The sequence below is a fragment of the Pollicipes pollicipes genome, unplaced genomic scaffold (genome assembly GCF_011947565.3).
Source record: "Pollicipes pollicipes isolate AB1234 unplaced genomic scaffold, Ppol_2.1 Scaffold_7231;HRSCAF=8579_pilon_pilon_pilon, whole genome shotgun sequence".
Lineage (NCBI taxonomy): Eukaryota > Metazoa > Arthropoda > Thecostraca > Pollicipedomorpha > Pollicipedidae > Pollicipes > Pollicipes pollicipes.
Genome location: NW_023597034.1, coordinates 14,919,233 through 14,941,421, shown reverse-complemented (window position 1 = coordinate 14,941,421; position 22,189 = coordinate 14,919,233). Strand labels below are relative to the sequence as shown.

The 22,189-nt window shown below is 59.2% G+C and overlaps 1 protein-coding gene across 1 annotated transcript in view; it reads right to left on the bottom strand.

Moving 5' to 3' along the window:
- LOC119109760 (kazrin) overlaps positions 1-21,201 on the bottom strand; it is an 81,223-nt gene extending 60,022 nt beyond the window's left edge. Inside the window, exons 1-2 of the mRNA XM_037233511.1 lie at positions 21,180-21,201; positions 14,113-15,225 (exon numbers count right to left, since the gene is read on the bottom strand). The gene's annotated coding sequence lies outside the window, so the exon portion shown is untranslated. The remainder of the gene's footprint in view (positions 1-14,112; positions 15,226-21,179) is intronic.
- Positions 21,202-22,189: the final 988 nt, after the last annotated feature.

The following is a 22,189-nucleotide window of genomic DNA, read 5'->3' as shown; positions in this document are numbered from 1 at the left end:
CGATTACGCTGCCACCGCGCTTTTTGTTGCGCTGTTATTATAGGGCCTTGATTGCCAACCGTCGCGCAATCGTAGCGGCGTATGATGTTTACGCTTGGCATTTCGCGAGCCGGCAATCAAGCGAGAAAACCTCTCTCATTTGGTAGCTTCGCTGCTGATCTTCCCACCGCGGGCGTTTTTTATCTACCGAAATAAATACGTGGCGCGGACGGGGTGAACGTGTCAGCTGGCGCGCGTCCGTCCACCCCCTGGCGGCCGCGCCCTGCGGGCAGCGACCCCGCTCCTCCGGACCTCGTTAGGCCTCATTCAGCGGCCGGCGGAGCCGGGCGGCGCCCCGCCGGTCGCCGCCAGCCCGGCTGCCCTGCCGCACCACCACCAGCCGAGCGGCCAGTGCGGAGTCTCAGGATCAGCCAAACAAGGCGGGCCAGTGTCCGCGGAGCTCGGCTGCATATTCAGTCAATGGGCTCGCTACTTTAGCCGACTCTCTGCTGCTTTGCTGCATATTGAAATTTGATTGATTTGTCAGCACTGAAAACTGAGGACGCTGCCAGTCAGCACTAACTTGTAATCCAACTTCTGACCATATTAGCATACTTTGTTTTGCTCAGCGTTATTGTTCTGCATCGAATGAAACTCTTTCCATCGCTGACTGCTCTAACTGGCACTTAACCTACAAAGTTGTTGGACTGAGCATATAGCTGAGAGGGTGCAGTGCACTCGATCAAGCGCCATCTGATGACCCAGTCAGACTCTAATCAGGCCGCACAGGCCCCGGCATCCCGTTCCCTTGGAACTGGCCCTCGGCATCCGTCCCCTCTGGAACCGGCCCTCGGCATCCCGTCGCCTCTGGAACTGGCTCCCGGCATCCCGTTCCCTATAGAACTGGCCCCCGGCATCCCGTTCCCCCTGGATCTGGTATTGTCAGCACACTTCGCTTGCTGGCAATACTTCGCTGCCCACTAGGAGGCCGGGGAGGAGGCCTGACGATTGTCACTATTATGTTTGAACACCCCGCGTGCAGCCCGATAGGCACCTCATCACGTCACGTCACGTCACGTCACCAGCCGGGTGGCGACAGAAACCTAGCGCCACGGACAGCAGAGGCGTGCGATCATCACGGTCACGTGCGACGCGCCGCAGCCGTGCACCCGTCTTTGACATTTTGGCTTCGGCCGCAGTCCAGACCACGAGCGCGCGGGTCCCTGAGGTCAGTCCAGCCCCCCCGTTCCCGACGTCCTCCACCGAATGCGGGCGACGTCGGGGGCAGGCGGCGGAAGTCCGAGCAGCGGGCGCCCGGCCGCCCTTCTGGCGCCGGCTGGCCCAGCCATCAATCGATGTCCCGGCCAGATCGACCGCGCTCGGAGCGATCTCAAGAGCGGACGACGAGAACCGACGCGCCAAGTCGACACCAGGCACCTGCCTCCCGATGGCATCTGCGGCAGCGATGACAGCCATCGAGATGGCACACGCGGATGATCACAACATTTGGCTACGTTTGACTTCACAGAGGACACGTATCACATGCCTCGATGGGGTACGGAGAGCGAACCCGATCGTGTTGTTTCTCCCCGGTCGGCGTTCAAATCAAACAGGACTTAGCGCGCGCTGGCCCAGCCATCCGTGACCAGTGCAGGAAGCTTGCCGACGTGTTCCCCGCGTCCTGACGAATCCGGCCGCAGTAACCGATGGTGTCGATAACTGCAACCACACCGATATTGATCCACATGTTCGTTAGCGGTGCAGGCAACGAGCACGCCGGCGAAGTGGTGGCGAGCAAGGTCAGCAACCGCCATTTGTTCCAGCAGGTAGGCTTGCGACCGGCGAGGCACGCGGCTGAAACACGACGGCACGTGTCCAGAGCATGACTGCAGAATGTCGAGATCAGCTGGCGAACAAAGCTGTCGCAACGAGTCTTCCGGCGGAAGATGTTACAGTTGTGGTACTTGATGAGCTTTCATGTCGCAGCTGCCACCTCATCCATGCTGAATTCTCTAACCACTTGGCAGAGCTGAAGCTCAGTGGTAATTAAGAGGGGGGGGGGGGGGGGGGAGTGGAGCGTGCATCCTTGCTGGGGTGCAGACTCACGGAAGCATTAGGGGACATAGCAGGGAGTCCAATGTTCAGCATGGCTGCGTCGTGAACCGTGGCGGTGGAGTTTGAGATAAGCCGGTTCGTGGTGGGAAGAGTGCTACTACGGATGCAGCAGGTTTGCTTCGGTGACCACTATTCTGGGGAAGGATGCTGACAGGGTGTGAACAGCTGAGCCCATCCTTACCTCGGTACCTTTTTCTGATGGCTGATGAAGTGCAGATTTGTTCTGACACTTAACAACCTGCTCGAGGAAGGATGGCACTGGTTGGCTACAAATCTGAAATTTTGACTACAAATCGCACCTGTCGTGGCGCGTGACACCTTTACCGGGGATACTCATCACCCTGCGCAACAGGGTTAAAACAACATCATCTACAGCATATGATTTCTAAGAAGTGTAAACTTCTGGCAGCTGGCGGATCGATGCTGGAGATATCCGCAAGGCTTCCGTCACAGTTTGGCCCGCCCAAGAAAACCACCAAAACCCGATTGGCCGATAATGTCACTGACCCGCTCCTCGGACGTTTCATCAAGCCTGCACGAAACATTCATCAGCGCTGCACCCACCAGGTTATGGGGATCTATTTCTGGGCATGAGAGGGGTCGCCAAATCCAAAATATCCGTGATGATGGGGTCACTCGCTGCCAGCCAGCTGACGCCCAGAGTTCTGCCCAATAATGGCGCTGTAAGCCGCACCGGAGCTTGGAACCCCACAAACAAGCAGGCACAGAACAGTGTCGTGTTCTTAGATACCGATGGCAAGCCAAGGACTGACGGTCTACCGAAGGCCACCGCGGCCAACGACAACTTGGCTGGGGAAAACATTCAGGCCTTGCCATGCGGCGAGAGTTCTTCTACACGTGGAGTGAACTGCTTTTCGATTTCATATATCGTACAGGGGGGGATGGGGGGGGGGGGGGCAAATGAGCAAACAAAGGCCGTGGAGGGCCACCATCCATGCAAAAACGTGGCAGCTATCCGTGGGGACCCTTCAAATGAATTAGCTCAACGAATTCAAGGAAGTGCATGCCATTTCACCCTGAACATTGCCATTCATAAACCAGCGTGAGGACTCACACAAAGCAAAACGTGTGTCCATTTGGCTGCCTGTTCGAGCCCATCTGCCGATTTTTGACTGCAGACTGGCAGACTGACTGGCTGGCAGACTGATCACTTTTCGGTGATTTTTATTAAAAGGATGCGACAGTCATGAAGACTTTTCTTACTGGACGGACAAACAGCTAAACATTAATAACAAAAAGAAGAACAGCAAGTCAGCCGATCACACACAGCGGACCGCTCTGTTCTGTTCGTTGTTATACCGAGACCATTCCCCGGCAGAAGGCGGTACAAGGGCTCGTTTATCTCTCACAGTCTCAACTAGCCGACATGCCGGCCACCCAGCAAACATATAGAGGTAGCCTGGCCTCCAAAGCTTGTCACTCCCGGGAGCCCCGTGCACTCCGGAGCTCGACACTCCCAGGAGCCCAGCACACTCCAAAACTCGACACTCCCACGGGCCCAGCACACTCCAAAACTCGACAACCCCAGGAGCCGAGCACAGCCCGGCGCTAGACACTCTGAAGAGCCCAGCACACTTCGGCGCGCGACAATCATTTGACCTGAAAGGCACGGCCTAGGGATTTCAAACTTTGACACAAGTGAGTTTACATACGGGCCTACTTGTCCTGTGAGATTGACATCACTGCTAAACAACTGCTATACTGCTAACTGCTATTGGAATCTCAGCGGCCCAAGTTGACCTCCACCCGGGGGCCGTCGCATTTAACCGACCACACAGGTGCGTGATAACCGCCACACTATCAGCACCGGATCGGTGTCGGTATGCCCTGAAGGTCATCAATTCCCAAACAGGTCACGGAGAGCTCTGATGACGTCTTTCTGATGGATTCCCTGACACAGGCGATTGTCCTTGTTAAATGCAGACCTCTACTCCTTTATTGCTCACAAGACCATATACGCGGTGAGCGGGCTGGGCCGGTATGACCCGCGCCAATCGCAGCCGACCGCGGTGAGCGGGGTGGGCCGGTGTGACCCGCACCAATCGCAGCCGACCGCGGTGAGCGAGCTGGGCCGGTGTGGGCAGCACCGATCACAGCCGATCGCGGTGAGCGGGCTGGGCCGGTGTGAGCAGCACCGATCACAGCCGATCGCGGTGAGCGGGCTGGGCCGGTGTGAGCAGCACCGATCACAGCCGATCGCGGTGAGCGGGCTGGGCCGGTGTGTGAGCAGCACCGATCACAGCCGATCGCGGTGAGCGGGCTGGGCCGGTTGTGAGCAGCACCGATCACAGCCGATCGCGGTGAGCGGGCTGGGCCGGTGTGAGCAGCACCGATCACAGCCGATCGCGGTGAGCGGGCTGGGCCGGTGTGAGCAGCACCGATCACAGCCGATCGCGGTGAGCGGGCTGGGCCGGTGTGAGCAGCACCGATCACAGCCGACCGCGGTGAGCGGGCTGGGCCGATGTGGGCGGCATCAGTCGCAGCCGACCGCGGTGAGCGGGCTGGGCCAGTGTGAGCAGCACCGATCGCAGCCGACCGCGGTGAGCGGGCTGGGCCAGTGTGAGCAGCACCGATCGCAGCCGACCGCGGTGAGCGGGCTGGGCCGGTGTGGGCCGCGCCGATCGCAGCCGACCGCGGTGAGCGGGCTGGGCCGATGTGAGCAGCACCGATCGCAGCCGACCGCGGTGAGCGGGCTGGGCCGGTGTGGGCCGCGCCGATCGCAACCGACTGCGGTGGCGCGCGGTGAGACAGCGGGCTGAGCCTCAGCCACCGACGAGCAGAAATAGAGTCAGCGCTCGTACAGCGTGAAATAAGCGCCGCGGCCCGTCTGCCAAATGGCGCCACCGCCGGGAGGCCGCGGCACGGAGGGCTAGGGCGGTGTCCGGCCGGTCACGGGAGACCGGGGCACGGCCCAGCGGGCGCGCCGGCCGGCCGACACCCCTCTCCGGCCGGCACCAGCCCAGCGGCCGGTCAGATGGTCCGGTTAAAGGCCGACCATTTTGTGTGGTGAACGACTGTTCGATCACTTCGCTCTGCCAGGGCTGCTCTCCCTCCCGCAGTCCAGACCGGCCGTCATGAGACTGCGTCACGCCGGGTCAGAGAGGGGAGGGGAAGGAGGGGCAGCGGGTGTGAGGTCATGTCAGTGTGACTCTGCCGCGGTTCGGGCACTGTGATGTCCGCTGCTGACCATCACTGACATATCCCAGGTCAGTGCGCCGCCAAGTCATGACGTGAAGGGCAACACGGGCTGCCGGGCGGACGCCATTCGGGCCGTCTCAAGCGCCCTCTGATCGAGGCGGCAGCTAATTCTATCGGCCCAGTCCGCCAGTGCGAGCGCCAGCCACGGCAACATTAAGCCCGCTTACCAGAGCATGCAGTCATTCTCAGAGCCCCTGAAAGCGCGGGCTCAGCGCAATACTCTGTGTAGTCGTGCATATATGTACAGCCAAATGGAGCAGCAGACAGCCGCTATCACATGAATCTTACAAGATGAAGTGCATCCAGCCTTATCAAGACTATGGAGAAAGAACTATTGCCTTGGCACGGCTGGTCGCGGCTGCCGGCTAATTCCCGTCATGATTGTGACGGGCAATGCAAGGTCTATCTGCGCCTTTACCCCAGAACGCTAGATTTTGACCCAAGTTGATCGATGCCGACATTTGTAACACGGACAGCTTCCCCGTATTGGGCCGGGGAACGACTTGCGCTGCGATGCCTCCGTATATTCTATGCATGCGCCGACCATCTCAATGGCAGATTCGCAGTCATCTACGGTTCAACACCATCACTCGTGAGATCCGCGATCGTTTCTCCAGAAGCAAAGTCTGAAATCTAACGGGAGCATTTCTTAACACGGCTAGTGGTACCCACACCATCATCAGCGCAGCATAAGCACTAGCTGTACGCAAGTTACGTGCTGGGACAAGAACGCTGTAGCTAGTCCGTTTTATGAAAATATGAAGTTATCCCGCCATTCTGCCAGCTCGCTGGCCACTCTCGAGCCGACCGGGCTTGCTGGCCACTCTCGAACCGACCGCGCTCGCTGGCCACTCTCGAGCCGACCGGGCTCGCTGGCCACTCTCGAGCCGACCGGGCTCGCTGGCCACTCTTGAGCCGGCCAGGCTCGCTGGCCACTCTCGAGCCGACCAGGCTCGCTGGCCATTCCCGAGCCGACCACGCTCGCTGGCCACTCTCGAGCCGACCAGGCTCGCTGGCCACTCTCGAGCCGACCAGGCTCGCTGGCCACTCTCGAGCCGACCACGCTCGCTGGCCACTCTCGAGCCGACCGGGTGCGCTGGCCGCTCTCGAGCCAACCGGGCTCGCTGGCCACTCTCGGGCCGACCAGGTGCGCTGGCCACTCTCGAGCCGACCGGGCTCGCTGGCCACTCTCGAGCCGACCGGGCTCGCTGGCCACTCTCGAGCCGACCGGGCTCGCTGGCCACTCTCGGGCCGACCGGGCTCGCTGGCCACTCTCGAGCCGACCGGGCTCGCTGGCCACTCCCGGGCCGACCGGGCTCGCTGGCCACTCTCGAGCCGACCGGGCTCGCTGGCCACTCTCGAGCCGACCGGGCTCGCTGGCCACTCTCGGGCCGACCGGGCTCGCTGGCCACTCTCGGGCCGACCCGGTGCCGTCACTTACTTACGCACTAACTTATCACACGTAAGAACACTTTTCATCGTGGCCGTAACTTGCATCTTCTTTAGGCGTAAATAGTCAAACTCTACGCTACCACCGTTTCGATTTCGACAACTGTTGCGCACGTGATACACGAGTAACTGGCTACGCAGTGCATACCATCATGCTGATTCAATCTGGTGGCCCAATTCCGCTCCCTTTTGTGAAAACCTTTCCACTTATATGCAATATATTGTGGTCTGAAATGGCAGGTCTTGATGACCATTGCTTTCCTGTATTTTCTAGCCAGATAACGAACAATTGCATGCATGCTGTTCTCCCCGCGCTCTCCCTCTCTTTTAAGTGAATACCAGATGTATTTAAAATGGGCTAGTTTTGCACCGATTTAGTTAAGGAAACATATTTCTTTTTTGGCAAATACCGTAAGCTGAAGCCACTAAGCAAACTACAGGCTGTGTGGACAAGTCAGCGAGGCTACTACAAAGAAAGGCACACAGCTGCTCGTTCATTTCCTTACTTAAAGGTAATCATGAAAAGGCATGACTTGTGTATCAAACAATTGGTATAATCGGGATTTTCGGCCAGCTGATCGCTTAAAATTGTCAATTTATGCAGCCTTGATTGCTAGTCTGCCATGGGCTTTCTGTCACTTGGGCTCTTGCTATGAAAATCACAATATGATTTTTCGTTATTGTATTGTGTCTGGAAGCACACTCTTATTATTATATAGTAAATCAACTAACAAACAAAACTATTGTTTTCCATGCTGCAATTTTTGACTCGCGGAAGCCCACCAGGTCTAGCTAATAACCCGTTCAAAAGCCGAAGGGATTTTGCAGGTCAGATGTGGCGGGTTGTCGGGTTGAAAAGTCGCATCTCTAGTCTGGATCAGCAGCGGTCCGCCGAAGAAGGCCGACTACTGAAGCAGAGCCTACATCTGCCGCCTTCCGACGCAAGCAAGATGAATGGGAGACGCGCGTTGCGGCCGGCCAGCCCACGACACGACCAGGAACTGGCCAACGCAAGGGCGCGCTCAGGCAGATGAGTAGGGGAAGACGGTGGGTCATGGCAGCGTTGTATGTAAGTAAGGTGCGTTTCAACGCGAGTCAAGCTCGATACATGTGTCACATCTTTAGCAGGGGTTCCACCCGGCACGAACCTTGACCTCAGGAAACCTCAGACGGGCAAGACCTCAAGATTCGTTTGACCGCACACATGAACGGAATACGTCTTGTTAGTGTGCGTGATAACAACGCGCATCTTGACATCTTTGCAGTGGCGATGGTAACACTGTGCTTTACGCATTCTAGACACAGGAGCACATGAAGCCCGCTGATATTCACTAGGCTATTCCATACATATAGCAACGCCTTAGCTGCTATTGGGGTTCACCTGTTTTGATGCGACGGTAGCAATAGCCTTATTCCTCGGAGAAAAGCCAGTAGAATGGAGATATAGATGGGATAACATTTCGGCAACATGCCTTTATCGAAACAATAGCAGAAGAAAACCAGACACTTCTGCTATTGCTTCGATGAAGGCATGTTGCTAAAATATATCCCCATCTATATCTCCATTCTGCTGTTTTTTGTCCGAGGAATAAGGCTATTACTACTATCTATGTGAGCAACACTCCTCGCAAATGCACTAAACAACCTGCGTATTTCTGTTTTGATAGCATGTTTCTGGCCAAAACACACCAAACTAGTTCAATATGCCAAAAAGTTCTCGCGATTCGGACCCCACCCCACCAACTGGCGTTTACGCCCATAGATTGGTTCCAATGGTTGCAATGACTCAACCTTTTCTAAGATTTTGCCCCAAAGAGTACCAAATATTCCAAAATGCGTTTCTGGTACAATACGTAGAAAGCCGCGCCACCTTTTTCTATGGCAGCTTCCTTGTTGATGAGTTTTAAGTTCATCCTGCATCAATTCGGAATAATTTTGAGCTTAGCACTCTACGATTATGCTCCAAATATGCACAACTTACGCCAAAAATCTACGACTTTCTGTTTTGAGGACATAGTCACTGATGGCATTACCCAGTGACAACGTTCGGATCCATAGTGTTATGACCGAATGCAGCGCATACAATTCGCAACGTGTATGTGATCGGGATTCATTCTGATGATTACGCTGCCTAAGCTTAAAGTTTTCTGCACGCTCCCGGAAAAAAATATAATCAGGGAGCCATTTTGTTGAACCGAATTGTTAGAACACAACGTTGTGATTGCAACCGGGTGTTTGCCCCCCCCCCCCCCCTCCCCGTCACTAATCAACTCCTACGCCGCTGCCGAGCCCAGATCAAACGGTTCCTCGCCCCCCCCCCCCCCCCCACCAGGCCACGAAACGCCACGGTGGCAGCTCTTCGCGTCCGGCCGTCGGCCAGGTCAGCAAGCCGGGCAAGCTGGCCCGCCGCGTCGTCTGTCCGACCGGCCGGGCGCCGTGCGTCTGGCGGTGGCGTTGGCTGCGTGGCGCGCTGACCAAAATGTGGAGCGTCATCCGGCCGGCCCGCTCCAGTCACAGCCAACCGTCAGCTGGGGCTGGCGTCGGAGCCTCGAGTCAGCCCCGACCTGACCCGGGGCCAGCTCGCTCCGGTCACAGCCAACCGTTAGCTGGGGCTGGCGTCGGAGCCTCGAGCCAGCCCCGGCCTGACCCGGAGCCAGCCCGCTCCAGTCACAGCCAACCGTCAGCTGGGGCTGGCGTCGGAGCCTCGAGCCAGCCCCGGCCTGACCCGGGGCCAGCCCACTCCGGTCACAGTCAACCGTCAGCTGGGGCTGGCGTCGGAGCCTCGAGCCAGCCCCGGCCTGACCCGGGGCCAGCCCGCTCCAGTCACAGCCAACCGTCAGCTGGGGCTGGCGTCGGAGCCTCGAGCCAGCCCCGGCCTGACCCGGGGCCAGCCCACTCCGGTCACAGCCAACCGTCAGCTGGGGCTGGCGTCGGAGCCTCGAGCCAGCCCCGGTCTGACCCGGGGCCAGCCCACTCCGGTCACAGTCAACCGTCAGCTGGGGCTGGCGTCGGAGCCTCGAGCCAGCCCCGGTCTGACCCGGGGCCAGCCCACTCCGGTCACAGTCAACCGTCAGCTGGGGCTGGCGTCGGAGCCTCGAGCCAGCCCCGGTCTGACCCGGGGCCAGCCCGCCCAGATCACAGCCAACCGTCAGCTGGGGCTGGCGTCGGAGCCTCGAGCCAGCCCCGGTCTGACCCGGGGCCAGCCCGCCCAGATCACAGCCAACCGTCAGCTGGGGCTGGCGTCGGAGCCTCGAGTCAGCCCCGACCTGACCCGGGGCCAGCCCGCTCCAGTCACAGCCAACCGCCAGCTGGGGCTGGCGTCGGAGCCTCGAGCCAGCCCCGGTCTGACCCGGGGCCAGCCCGCTCCAGATCACAGCCAACCGTCAGCTGGGGCTGGCGTCGGAGCCTCGAGCCAGCCCCGGCCTGACCCGGGGCCAGCCCGCCCAGATCACAGCCAACCGTCAGCTGGGGCTGGTGTCCGGCCCGACCCCAGGCCAGCCCCCGGCCTGACCGATGTCCGCTGAATGGATTTAAGGAGACCGTCAAGTTGTGTTCGCACCCATATTTCGAAGAGTTGAGTTTGTTTTTAGATCGCTGAAAATAATGTGAATTAGTCACTCGCCCACACGGCACGAGTTCTGTCTCCATCGGTCCACTTCATCGGCTAGGAGCGGATCAATCGTAATCATGAAATAGGCTAGTGTTACCAGTAGACTTCATTGTCATTTTGCAGCAAACTAAATGGATGCCTACTGATTCCAATAAAGGATATAATAGCTGAGCAGCAGTTTTTCAAGAGTTCAAAACTGAAACTGAAAAAGTTCGCCTATACCAGGCTCGTACGCTCAAGCATGAGCTGACGGGCAATACTGGGCACGAACACGCTGACTCAGGCCCCAAACAACAACTTCGAAAAGTGCGGATGAAGAAAAGACCTAGCGCTCGGGGAGGGCAGTACAGTGAGGTCAGTACGACAGGCGCTGTCGAGACCCACTACCACCACCCCTGCCAAACGTCCACCTTGAGAGGCTTCCGCCTAAGAGGATCAAAGCTGGCAAAAGCTGAAACTGCTCGTCCTCCGAGCCTCTAAACAGATGCGGACGTCGCGCCTGGATGGCGTTCAGAATGAGTGGCTTGTCACGCCACTGGCCGAACACCATGTATCACTACCGCGGTGGTTTGCGACCTCATGGTCAAACAATGTCAGCGTTGCCCACTCGCGGTCGGCCGCGGCCGCTGCTGACAGCACCTGAGTCAGCCGGCCCGCCGCCGCCGACCGAGCTTTGCGCCGCGTCTGGACGAGCCACTCGCTGGCCGGCTCCGGTTTCGCTGTGAGCGATGTCGGCGCGCCCTCTCCGCCGGCGGCCGCGTCCTCTGCGCGGCCAACGTCAATAGACCACCGGTGGCGCCTGCACTAGCCGGCCCGGGCCCCGTCAATAGGCCACCGGTGGCACCTGCACTGGCCAGCTCGGGCTCCGTCAATAGAACACCGGTGGCACCTGCACTAGCCGGCCCGGGCCCCGTCAATAGACCACCGGTGGCACCTGCACTGGCCGGCCCGGGCCCCGTCAATAGACCACCGGTGGCACCTGCACTGGCCAGCTCGGGCTCCGTCAATAGACCACCAGTGGCACCTGCACTGGCCGGCCCGGGCCCCGTCAATAGACCACCGGTGGCACCTGCACTGGCCAGCTCGGGCTCCGTCAATAGAACACCGGTGGCACCTGCACTAGCCGGCCCGGGCTACGTCAATAGGCCACCGGTGGCACCTGCACTGGCCGGCCCGGGCTCCGTCAATAGACCACCGGTGGCACCTGCACTGGACGGCCCGGGCTCCGTCAATAGACCACCGGTGGCACCTGCACTGGCCAGCTCGGGCTCCGTCAATAGACCACCGGTGGCACCTGCGCTGGCCAGCTCGGGCTCCGTCAATAGACCACCGGTGGCACCTGCACTGGACGGCCCGGGCTCCGTCAATAGACCACCGGTGGCACCTGCACTGGCCAGCTCGGGCTCCGTCAATACACCACCGGTGGCACCTGCGCTGGCCAGCTCGGGCTCCATCAATAGACCACCGGTGGCACCTGCACTGGCCGGCCCGGGCTCCGTCAATAGACCACCGGTGGCACCTGCACTGGCCAGCTCGCGCTCCGTCAATAGACCACCGGTGGCACCTGCGCTGGCCAGCTCGGGCTCCGTCAACAGACCACCGGTGGCACCTGCACTGGCCGGCTCGGGCTCCGTCAATAGACCACCGGTGGCACCTGCGCTGGCCAGCTCGGGCTCCGTCAATAGACCACCAGTGGCACCTGCACTGGCCGGCCTGGGCTCCGTCAATAGACCACCGGTGGCACCTACACTGGCCAGCTCGGGCTCCGTCAATAGACCACCGGTGGCACCTGCGCTGACCAGCTCGGGCTCCGTCAATAGACCACCGGTGGCACCTGCACTGGCCGGCCCGGGCCCCGTCAATAGACCACCGGTGGCACCTGCACTGGACGGCCCGGGCTCCGTCAATAGACCACCGGTGGCACCTGCACTGGCCGGCTCAGACTCCGTCAATAGAACACCGGTGGCACCTGCACTGGCCGGCCCGGGCCCCGTCAATAGACCACCGGTGGCACCTGCACTGGCCGGCCCGGACTCCGTCAATAGACCACCGGTGGCACCTGCACTGGCCGGCCTGGGCTCCGTCAATAGACCACCGGTGGCACCTGCACTGGACGGCCCGGGCTCCGTTGGAAACACAAGCAGTCGGACGTCACAATATAGCCGATGAGGGCGCCGCTGACGGCGGCCAACGCAACGTCCGCAGCCTGGCGGGCGCCACTGACGGCGGCCCCTGCCAATGGTGGAAGTCCGGAAGGCTTCCCGAGCGTACACTTGGCTGCTCCTGCCGGGCATTCATCTAGCTGTCAGCGCACATTTAAACTGTCAGCGGTCCGTTGGCCGGACGAAATTCGAAGACAGATTTCGTCTACATATCAGATCAAATCAGATCGGCGATATGTGGATAGATAGTATCGTCCTCGGCTGCGGCTCACGTCAAAGCAAAGCATGTGCTCAGATAGCAGCGGTGCCTCACCTTCTAGCAGCCATAGGTAGCAATGTGACCCCATCTTCGACAGCATTGAGGCTCACAAAACCAGTCTGACCCATGATTTAATTTTCACTACGTGGCGCATTTATGAACTTTGCGGCGCAAACCAGAAGCTGGTAACAATATTCATGCGTCGGGTGGAATACAAATTTGTAGTTTCGATTTTGTAGGGTTCAGTTCTGCGCAACACCAAATGGCAGGTGACACAAACACGTCGAATAATGAGAACACAATTACGTGGTCACAATGCTCACGGGATTGGGCGAAACGAGCGTTTCCCAAACGACAGCCACATAGTTACCTGCCCGGCAAGGAAATGTAGGAATTTCCCAAGCAGCCTCGTCCCTTGTGCAAGAAAAGATTTCGAAACGGTAGGAAACCTGGTACATGTACGTAAAAGCTACGCATAGCTTCTATCATAACATTCTGGATCACAGCCTTCAAACCGTGCCGCGGGTGTTAAAAGCCTGTTGGTTCCGAAGTTGTGAAAAAGGACAGGTTCTTGGCGATCAAGGAAGACATTCCGGAGCATGTCCCCGCCTTGTCAAAACAAAACAGAGGCGAAGTGAACACATTCACACGCGTCATTTCCGAATCACTCGCACTACGGCAGGCGCTGCTGAGGGCTGGCCTGTCCACGGCTGGCCGCCAGGTGGCGCCGGCCAGCCAGGGGTGCGGCTCAGCCCGAGCCTCTCTGCGCCGCTCAGCCGATCACAGCGACTGATTGCATTCGCAGGGTGCGGCAGTGGTCTCCTTATACGGACAAACCGCCGGCGCGAGCCTGGCCTGTCGGGGCACATCTCTGCAGCACCGGCGACATAACGGCCCGGAGCTGCAGTTGGGACGCAGTACGGGCCGCGTACCCTCCGTGTTCGAGGAATGACGTTTTCTCAAGAGCGAATTTTGTCAGGTCCTTTTATCACAGTTTTAGAGCATAATAGACATCCGTCCATCATGCATGCATCCGTATCCGTGTGAGGCAAAAACTGTTTCGTCTAGCGGATGCAAGCCTGATTTGCGGTTCGTTCAATTTACTGGATGCTAACTGCAAATTGCAAAATGGAAGCTCCCGCAAGAGAGTCTGTGCAGGAACGTCTGCGTCTATTAACGTGTGCGTCTATTAACAAAGCTGAGCCCCCTGTGTCCATCAACTCAAAAAGCCGAACTGTCTATTAGCATCCTCTCACCAAGTCCACCATGATTGCACTGAAAACGACCCCAAACAACACAAACAGCCTCCAGTTACTTACCGTGCGCCAGGTCTTTGTTGTGTCTGGCGAAAGCGCGGGAAAACACGCCGCTTCCGACCGGTGGCGGAGCCACCAGCGGTACTGCAGTGCGGCCAGGGTACGCGGCGCCGCCGCCGGCCCGGCCTTGGTACCGGGCGCGACTCCTAGCTCGCGCTGGCGACGATGCGCCGCCGCTGGCAGCAGGCACTGCGGCGCCGGAGGGTCCGGTGCACGACCTGGCGAGGTTCGAAGGAGCAGCGCCACCCCCAGCACTCGTCGAGACATCAGCACTACTCCCAGCTCTGGTCGAGGCATCAGCACCGCCCCCAGCGTTTGAGGTGGAGGCATCAGCACCGTCCCCAGCGCTTGAGATGGAGGCATCAGCACCACCCCCAGCGTTTGAGGGGGAGGCATCAGCACCACCCCCAGCGTTGGAGGTGGAGGCATCAGCACCGGCCCCAGCACTTGCCGTCAAGGCATCAGCACTACTCACAGCACTTGTCGAGGCAACAGCACTACTCCCAGCACACAAAGGGACATCAGCGCCACTCCCAACACGTGCGCAGGCCTCCGTGCGGCCGTCGGCACCGGAGAGCTTGGCGTGGCTCCCGCCGTTGTCAGCAGCGGAGAGCTTGGCTTGGCTTCTGCCGTCGGCGAGCGTGGCAAGACTCTCGACTCCGTCGCAAAGCGCAGCCCGGGAACTTCCCGACGGATCAACGTGCCCTGCGTCACCCCCAGGACCATCAGGAACCGCGGCGCAGCCCTCGACGCGCAGGCAGAGTGCAGCATCGCTTCCAGCGGTGACGCACGATGCTGAGGCGTCGGCACGGAGACCGGCGGACGTCTCCATAGCTGGCGGCGGCGACGGCGTCCCGCGCCGCTTCGTCCCCACCCGGCCACGGGCAGCGCACGTCGGCTGGCCGGCCGTGCCGACGTGAATGGTAGCGGTATCACGCGCGTCGTCAGCTGATGGAATCAGGCGTTTCCAAGCCCTAGCTAGTTAGTCTTCGGTGTCCTGACACTGTATCACGACCGCACGGGGTCTGCTTGGTGACCACTTGCCCACGACAGGTCTTCCTCAGGCTGGTTTCAGTCAGCGTTACGCGGGATAGCGCGGTGGTGGAGGCGGTGCTCCTGCAGGGGTTCCAACAATGACGATTGTGCTGCATTCAGAGGAGTCCTTTCTCAAGTTCAAGAACCTCTCGCGGGTGGGCGGAGCAAACGGTGCTTTAGACAAAGCAAAAGTATCGCATGCAGTGCTGGAGGACTGGGGCACTTGATGGTGCAGGGAGATAATGTACAAGGCTCCGGGGATGCTGCCCATGTCCGATGCGGGTCAGCGGATGCTGAGTGATCCGGCAACGCTCCATTACACTCTCGTCCAGATTAATTTGCACACGGGTTCACTCGGCCACGAAGAATGGCATCCCACATGGAACGAATAGGCCATGTTATTAAATCTGCGCGGGCCGGGGGAAATTACTGACAAGCTTTTCCTGCTGGGCCTTCAAATCGGTTTCTTTACAAGAAGTGATCTCCATATGAAATGTGGGACAGTTTTACTTCATACGCGAATGATACCGCACGACGCGGCCTAAGTATTTGCCGTTTCAGGTCATGATCAGATGCATTGTTACAGGAGCGGCGGCAATACCCGCTTGACCAAATGTTCAGCGATGATGTCAGGAGAACCATGCACTCAATGGCTGGGCGATCCAAGCGTAGCGAATGCCAACGGTGTTTCGGTGTCAAAACAATGTTTATGTTACATGACAATCCTTTGCAAAATGCATGGGGCCCCATGCTTTAAAGAAGCACAGAAGTCGCCATGGTTCATAGATAGCGCGATGTACCCATAAAGAACGGATCGTACATCCCATGCTACAGCTGCGACTCTGTTGTCGTTGCAGCTATCTAGCATGCTTGTCAAAACTCGCGCCGCTCATGACCGATATAAATACACACTACATCCAGCGATTGCAAGCTCTACTCAAAGACGCAAACGTCTATCGGACAGCCCGGGGATGTCCCCTTCCTGTGCCGCAGGTTTCCTGTCCTCTGGTCGCCTCCTCCTCCCATAGTTAGAGCGAGGACGCCCGGACGCTGCCAGCGTACGTCTGGTGCACACCAGCCGGCCTGGTGCACACCAGCCGGCCTGGTGCACACCAGCCGGCCTGGTGCACACATGGTCTATGTAGACGTGTCGGGCGGCAGGCACATGGTGCCGGCACGCAGGCGCACTGGCGATGGTGGTGACAACACGGGCAGGGCGAGCGGTGCCCGCGCTATATCACGCACACGTCACACGGTGATCGGTGATGGGGATGTCAGATATGTCCCACCAACACATGATGCAAGAAAGAGGAGCCATGATGGTGGCGGAAGCGCCCGCTGTCTGGCTGACCATCCCTGGCACTGGCTAGCACTAGCAAAGTGTAGGCCTTCAGCTTCATTGTAAGTCTAACCAGTCGACAGACACGATAACAGGGCCCACCGCCTCGCCTGTAGCCCGTCAGCGTTAGCGCTGTAGCTCGCGTTCACCTACTGTTGTCATGAATTTGGCGGCGTGGTCTGGAATTCCTGACGTGCAAACATGTGATGATTATTAGGATGACTAGCTAACCATCATCATCTTTTTTGTCTTCTGTGGTTTTTGAATGCTCATTAACGGGAAGCTCGAGGATTGTCAGGGCTGCTAAATGCACGTCTATCTACATTTATCTGAACGCTGGCGTGAGCAAAGCCTGCGCACGATCTGATACTGAGCGGCCAGAGCCAGCGCACACCTACCGCCACATGGACGTCCTAGGGCGCTCACAATTCCTGGTGATCTCCGGTGATCTCTTGTGGGGCGACTGTTTCGCGCCGAGATCGGGCTATTGGAGCTCGTGCACCCAATCGGGACAAGAGCCGTCCCTCGCGGCCCAGTCGGGCATGAGTTGTCCCCTCGCGACCCAATCAGGCATGAGCTGCCCCCTCGCGGCTCAGTCGGGCATGAGCTGTCCCCTCGCGACCCAGTCGGGCATGAACTGTCCCCTCGCGACCTAGTCAGGCATGAACTGTCCCCCCGCGACACAGTCATGCATGAGCTGTCCCCTCGCGGCTCAGTCGGGCATGAGCTGTCCCCTCGCGACCCAGTCGGGCATGAGCTGTCCTCTCGCGAGCCAGTCAGGCATGAGCTGCCCCCTTGCGGCTCATTCAGGCATGAGCTGTCCCTCGTGATCCAGTCCGGCATGAGCTGTCCTCCTCGCGGCCCACTACGGCATGAGCTGTCCTCCTCGCGGCCCTGCCACGGATGAGCTGTTCCCCTCGCGGCCTAGCCAGGGATGGATTTAGCCGTCCGTGGGAAGTGATCACAGTCGTGAAACGTTCTGGCGGCGGCGTGGTGTATATTATGTAAATAGACCGTATTGACCCATGCACTCCTAAGCCGCCTAAATCACCGAGGCACGTCTGAGGACCACCAGGGGTGCCCGAGACGCCTCACAGGGTGCTTGTGAATGGGCACGTTCCATTTGGCCGCTGTTCCAGCTAACGACATACCCGACAATGGTCTAGCTTGGGGGCGACGGGCGCTGTCCGCTAAGGCCCAGGTCACATAGCCAGGAATGGACGCTCCCTCGACTGTGCATGAGTGGGAAGGGAGGGGCGGGGGGGGGGGGGGGCGGCGAACTGATTTGCTGCTCAGAGCTCTAAGTGTATGTCCACTCCCTTAACTTTGAACATGCAGCGGATCAATTTGGAAGTGCCTCTGGCTTGGGGGGGGGGGGGGGGGCGGCTGGGTGGGTGGATGAGGTCGGTTTTGGAGGGAAAAGTTTGATTACACAGCGATCACTCAGCCCCTGAGCTGATTTACAAAACCTGAGCCAAATACCCGCACCGCTACAGCCAAGCCCAGTCTGCAAGCTAGTGACGCCATAGTCCCGGGTGAGTCGAGGCGGCAGTCCGGGCCTGAGTCTGGCCGAAGCAAGACGGCAGTCGGGGCCTGAGTCTGGCCAAGGCGAGGCGGCAGGCGGGGCCTGAGTCTGGCCGAGGCGAGGCGGCAGGCGAGGCCTGAGTCTGGCCGAGGTGAGACGGCAGTCGGGCCTGAGTCTGGCCGAGGTGAGACGGCAGTCGGGCCTCAGTTTGGCCGAGGCCAGACGACAGTCGGGCCCCAGTCTGGTCGAGGTGAGACGGCAGTCGGAGCCCCAGTCCGACCGGCTGGCGACGGTCGGAGGAGCGCGCGACGCGTGCGCTGAATACGGATCGAACAAGAACAGAATCCGGTCGGGCTGAGTCGGCCAGGTGGTCCCCGCAGGCTCAGCGGCATACCAGCCGCCAGGCGGGGCGGAGACACGCGGCGCACGCGTTTAGGGACACCTGGAAGATTGCCTTCACGAGGAGCTAAATTTCATGAGGAGTAGCACAATCCCCCCCCCCCCTACCACCAGCATGGCATGCAACCGAAACTTAACCGAACCAGAGTTAAGTGCACTATCAACTCAAAAGGGACAGCAGGCGCTCCAGTCACCTAACCCCTATTTAAATGGGGGTCTGTGCGTGTGCCACTACCGCCATACGTGTGTACGGGAGTCACCAGTAACGTGTTTCGAAACAGTAAGCTGTCACTTACATATATGACCTATGAGTTAGGAGATTAGACCCGCAACAGCAATTTGCATCTTTTCCTCTAACGCGTAAAGAAGCCACACGCTATGAAACGTCCGATGGGCATTCGTGAAACAGAGCATCGCATCTATCAATACCAAGGCACGTCCCTCACTATCGTCGTAAGCTATCGCAGCTTGCTTATGAAACTGATCGCCCTCCTCGCAGAGCTCGATTTGACCAACCATCGGGTATTAACTCGAAACCACAACCAGACCTGCATTCGCGGATAGTAAATCCGTCCAGGAACGACCACAAAGGCGAGGGCAGAGTTGGCAAATCTGACAGCGACTGGATGGGAGTCAGGGCGGTGCACCAGCAAATCCCCCGCCCACAGACTGTTTACTAGATACGTCTGGCGGTATCTGGTGCACGGGTGGGTCTGCCGGACGCTGATCTGGACACGTGTGTGCCTCCAGCTCCATGGCTGTCTTGTGCGCTTGTCCACTGTCACACGGTCGGCTGCACGCCCTTAAACTGCCTCAACAAGCTTGACATGACGACTTTGGCTCTCCTGGTGACATGACACCGAGAGCCTGCATAACTCGAAACTGTCGCTGCACCGGCCAAAGTTCCCATGACTTCTTCTGACATTTGTCTGCAAATTGCGCGCCGTTTTATATGCCATGAAAACAATGCGACAACTTCGGCTGATGACGGGACAATTAGGGACGACTGAGCTTTGACGCAGATACTTGCTGCTATGCCTTGACGGTTCGCACGCGATTTTGCATTTCCCAAAACAGCTCTTAGCCGAGATGCAGCCGCCGCTGGCTCCGAAGCATACAGCATAGAAGAGTACATTCGCGGATCAGATCAGCTGATTGGACGCCTGCCCGGGGTATTATCGACCCAGCACAGCTGCTGTGCCTGCTCAGGTGTTGTCGTGGAAAGCGCGCGTGGCTCATTGCTGCCCCTTTACTGGTCTGCCAAGGCCGACCACCACTTCGAAACAAATTCCCCGACTCGCACACTGATTCGCTGCGGTCGCCAGCTCTGAGCCATTACGGGAATCTTTGAGGCATTCGTTTGGCACTGTCCGCGTCCTCGAAAGCGAACGAAGCGAGCTGACGCATTCAAATAAGTGAACGGGGCGGCGGCAGATGAAGGGTCCGTTTCAGGAGGAAAATGGACCGTGCCCACTCGTTTGTCTTAGGGCCCAAAGTCTGGCGGTAACGTATACCCCGGGCAGGCTTAACGACCTGTCATGGAGAACGTGTGCAACGGGGGGCATTATTGAACTCGTGACGAATGGTTCCCCGCATGACGGTGACTTCCATGCGTTGTCGCCAAGCCTCGTCTCTAGATATTCTTAGTTGTCAGGTTATTGCCCTGATCCGCGGAGCATCTACGCGGATCGCATCCGTCTTACTATTAAGTAAGGCAAGGATGCCTAATGGCATTAGGTGCCGGATATTATTATGGCGCTCGCTCCGATACGTTAACGGGCCGCTCCTATGCGTTATGGGGCCGCTCCGATATGTTATAGGGCTGTTCCCATGCGTTATGGGGCCACTTCTTTGCGTTATTGGGCCGCTCCGATGCGTTGTGGGGCCGTTCAGATGCGCCATTAGGCCGCTTCGACGTGTTATGGGTCGCTCCGATGCGTTAGAGCGCCGCTCCGATACATTATGGGGCCGCTCCGATGCATTATGGGGCCGCTCCGATGTGCTCTGCAGCCGCTCCAATGTGTTTTGGGGCATTCCGATCTGAACGCTTGCATGCAAATAATGTCAGTGATTACCGATTAGTTCGTGACGTTACGTCTCAAAATCCGCATTACGAATGACGTAACCTCGGAGAGATTACTGAGCTACAGCCAGCGCAAGGACGCGCGGCGGGTTACCACCGTCACCTCGGCGAGAGTCTGCGGGTTACCACCGTCACCTCGGCGAGAGTCTGCGGGTTACCACCGTCACCTCGGCGAGAGTCTGCGGGTTACCACCGTCACCTCGGCGAGAGTCTGCGGGTTACCACCGTCACCTCGGCGAGAGTCTGCGGGTTACCACCGCCACCTCGGCGAGAGTCTGCGGGTTACCACCGCCATCTCGGCGAGAATATGCGGGTGGCTCGCGACCTTGTCGCTCCATCAACGTCGCCCGCGGCGCGCGCCGGGCGCCGCCGGCGACCGCGACTCCAGGCGCCCGGGGGCCTACCGCCGTCGGCGACCTCCAGCCGACTCCTCGAATGCAGCACAATCCGGCTCCACACCGACCGCCGGGAACACTCCGGGGCTACCCCGTGGGACGCAAATAACGCCCGTCGGGAAGAATGCCGTTTTACGACGGTCACCGCAAGGGACGAGTACGCGCGCCCGATGCTCACATCGCAGGTTCCGCCAGGGCGCGCGCGCAGACGCTCACATCGCACGCTCCGCCAGGGCGCGCGCCCTCAACGCTCACACCGCACACTACGCCAGGGCACGCGCGCCCAACACTCACACCGCACACTCCTCCGGGGCGCTCACCGCCCGTCTGCGGCGCGGCGCCGATCGCCAGCTATATTCCGCGTCGCTCCGCCAGACTCCGCGACCTGGCCGGCAGGTGGCCGCCGTGGCACGTTGCCATGGCGACTGCGACTGCGGCGCGTGGTATGCTGTGCCGCGCAACTTGTTCTGCGACGATGGTCGTCTTGCGCCACCGCCGAAGGAAGTGTCGGATGGTGTGTGCGGCGGGCGGCCGAGCGGCGCTCGCCGCACAAAAGGTGAGGGAGGGTGGCCACTAGGCGTGACCGCTCACCGCCCCGAAAAGACAGGGGGACGGCGGGCTGTGACGCCAGTGGGCAGGCTGGAAGGATGCTCGTGTGCGGACCCGAAACAGCGCCAGCCGTCCGGCAGGGCGGGCCATCCAGGAATGTGCGCGAAGGGCTGGCTGCAACAATGCAACCCAAATCTGATAGGGCTTGTGATGTGGCTGTGCGCAATATCGACAAAAAACAAACAATGTGTTTCTTTAATTGAAAAAAGAGCGAGACACTAAGGATGGACGTATTGTGCGCGCCGGCGGTCAGGACGGTGGTGCTGGCGTTGTGATTGCATAGTTTTGAGCAGAGCGGGCACACTCACAACTAGTGGCAGCGATAACCTCGATTCTGTGATGAAGATCACCGGACGTAACAGTCATCGGAGCCTCCTAAGAAGGTAACAAAAACGACAAGGAAACGTCTTTGCTGGTGTCCTTCACCGGAAACGCGCTCCATGTAGTTCGTCATCAAACCACACTTCCGTTACTGATCCCAACATGACGGCGTGCGTGCGCGCGGACCGCAGACCGCCGCCCGCACCAGCGCCATCCGCAGGCGCCGTCGCCGCCGCCGCCGCTGCACCGAGCCCATCGATACCTCCCGCGCCTGTGACGTCGCCAGTCGGCCGACAGCCCCCTTCGGGGGCTCGTTCTGCTCCCGTGCAGCCGGCAGCCCGTCGGCTGAGGCACTCCGTCGGTCACTGGGTAGC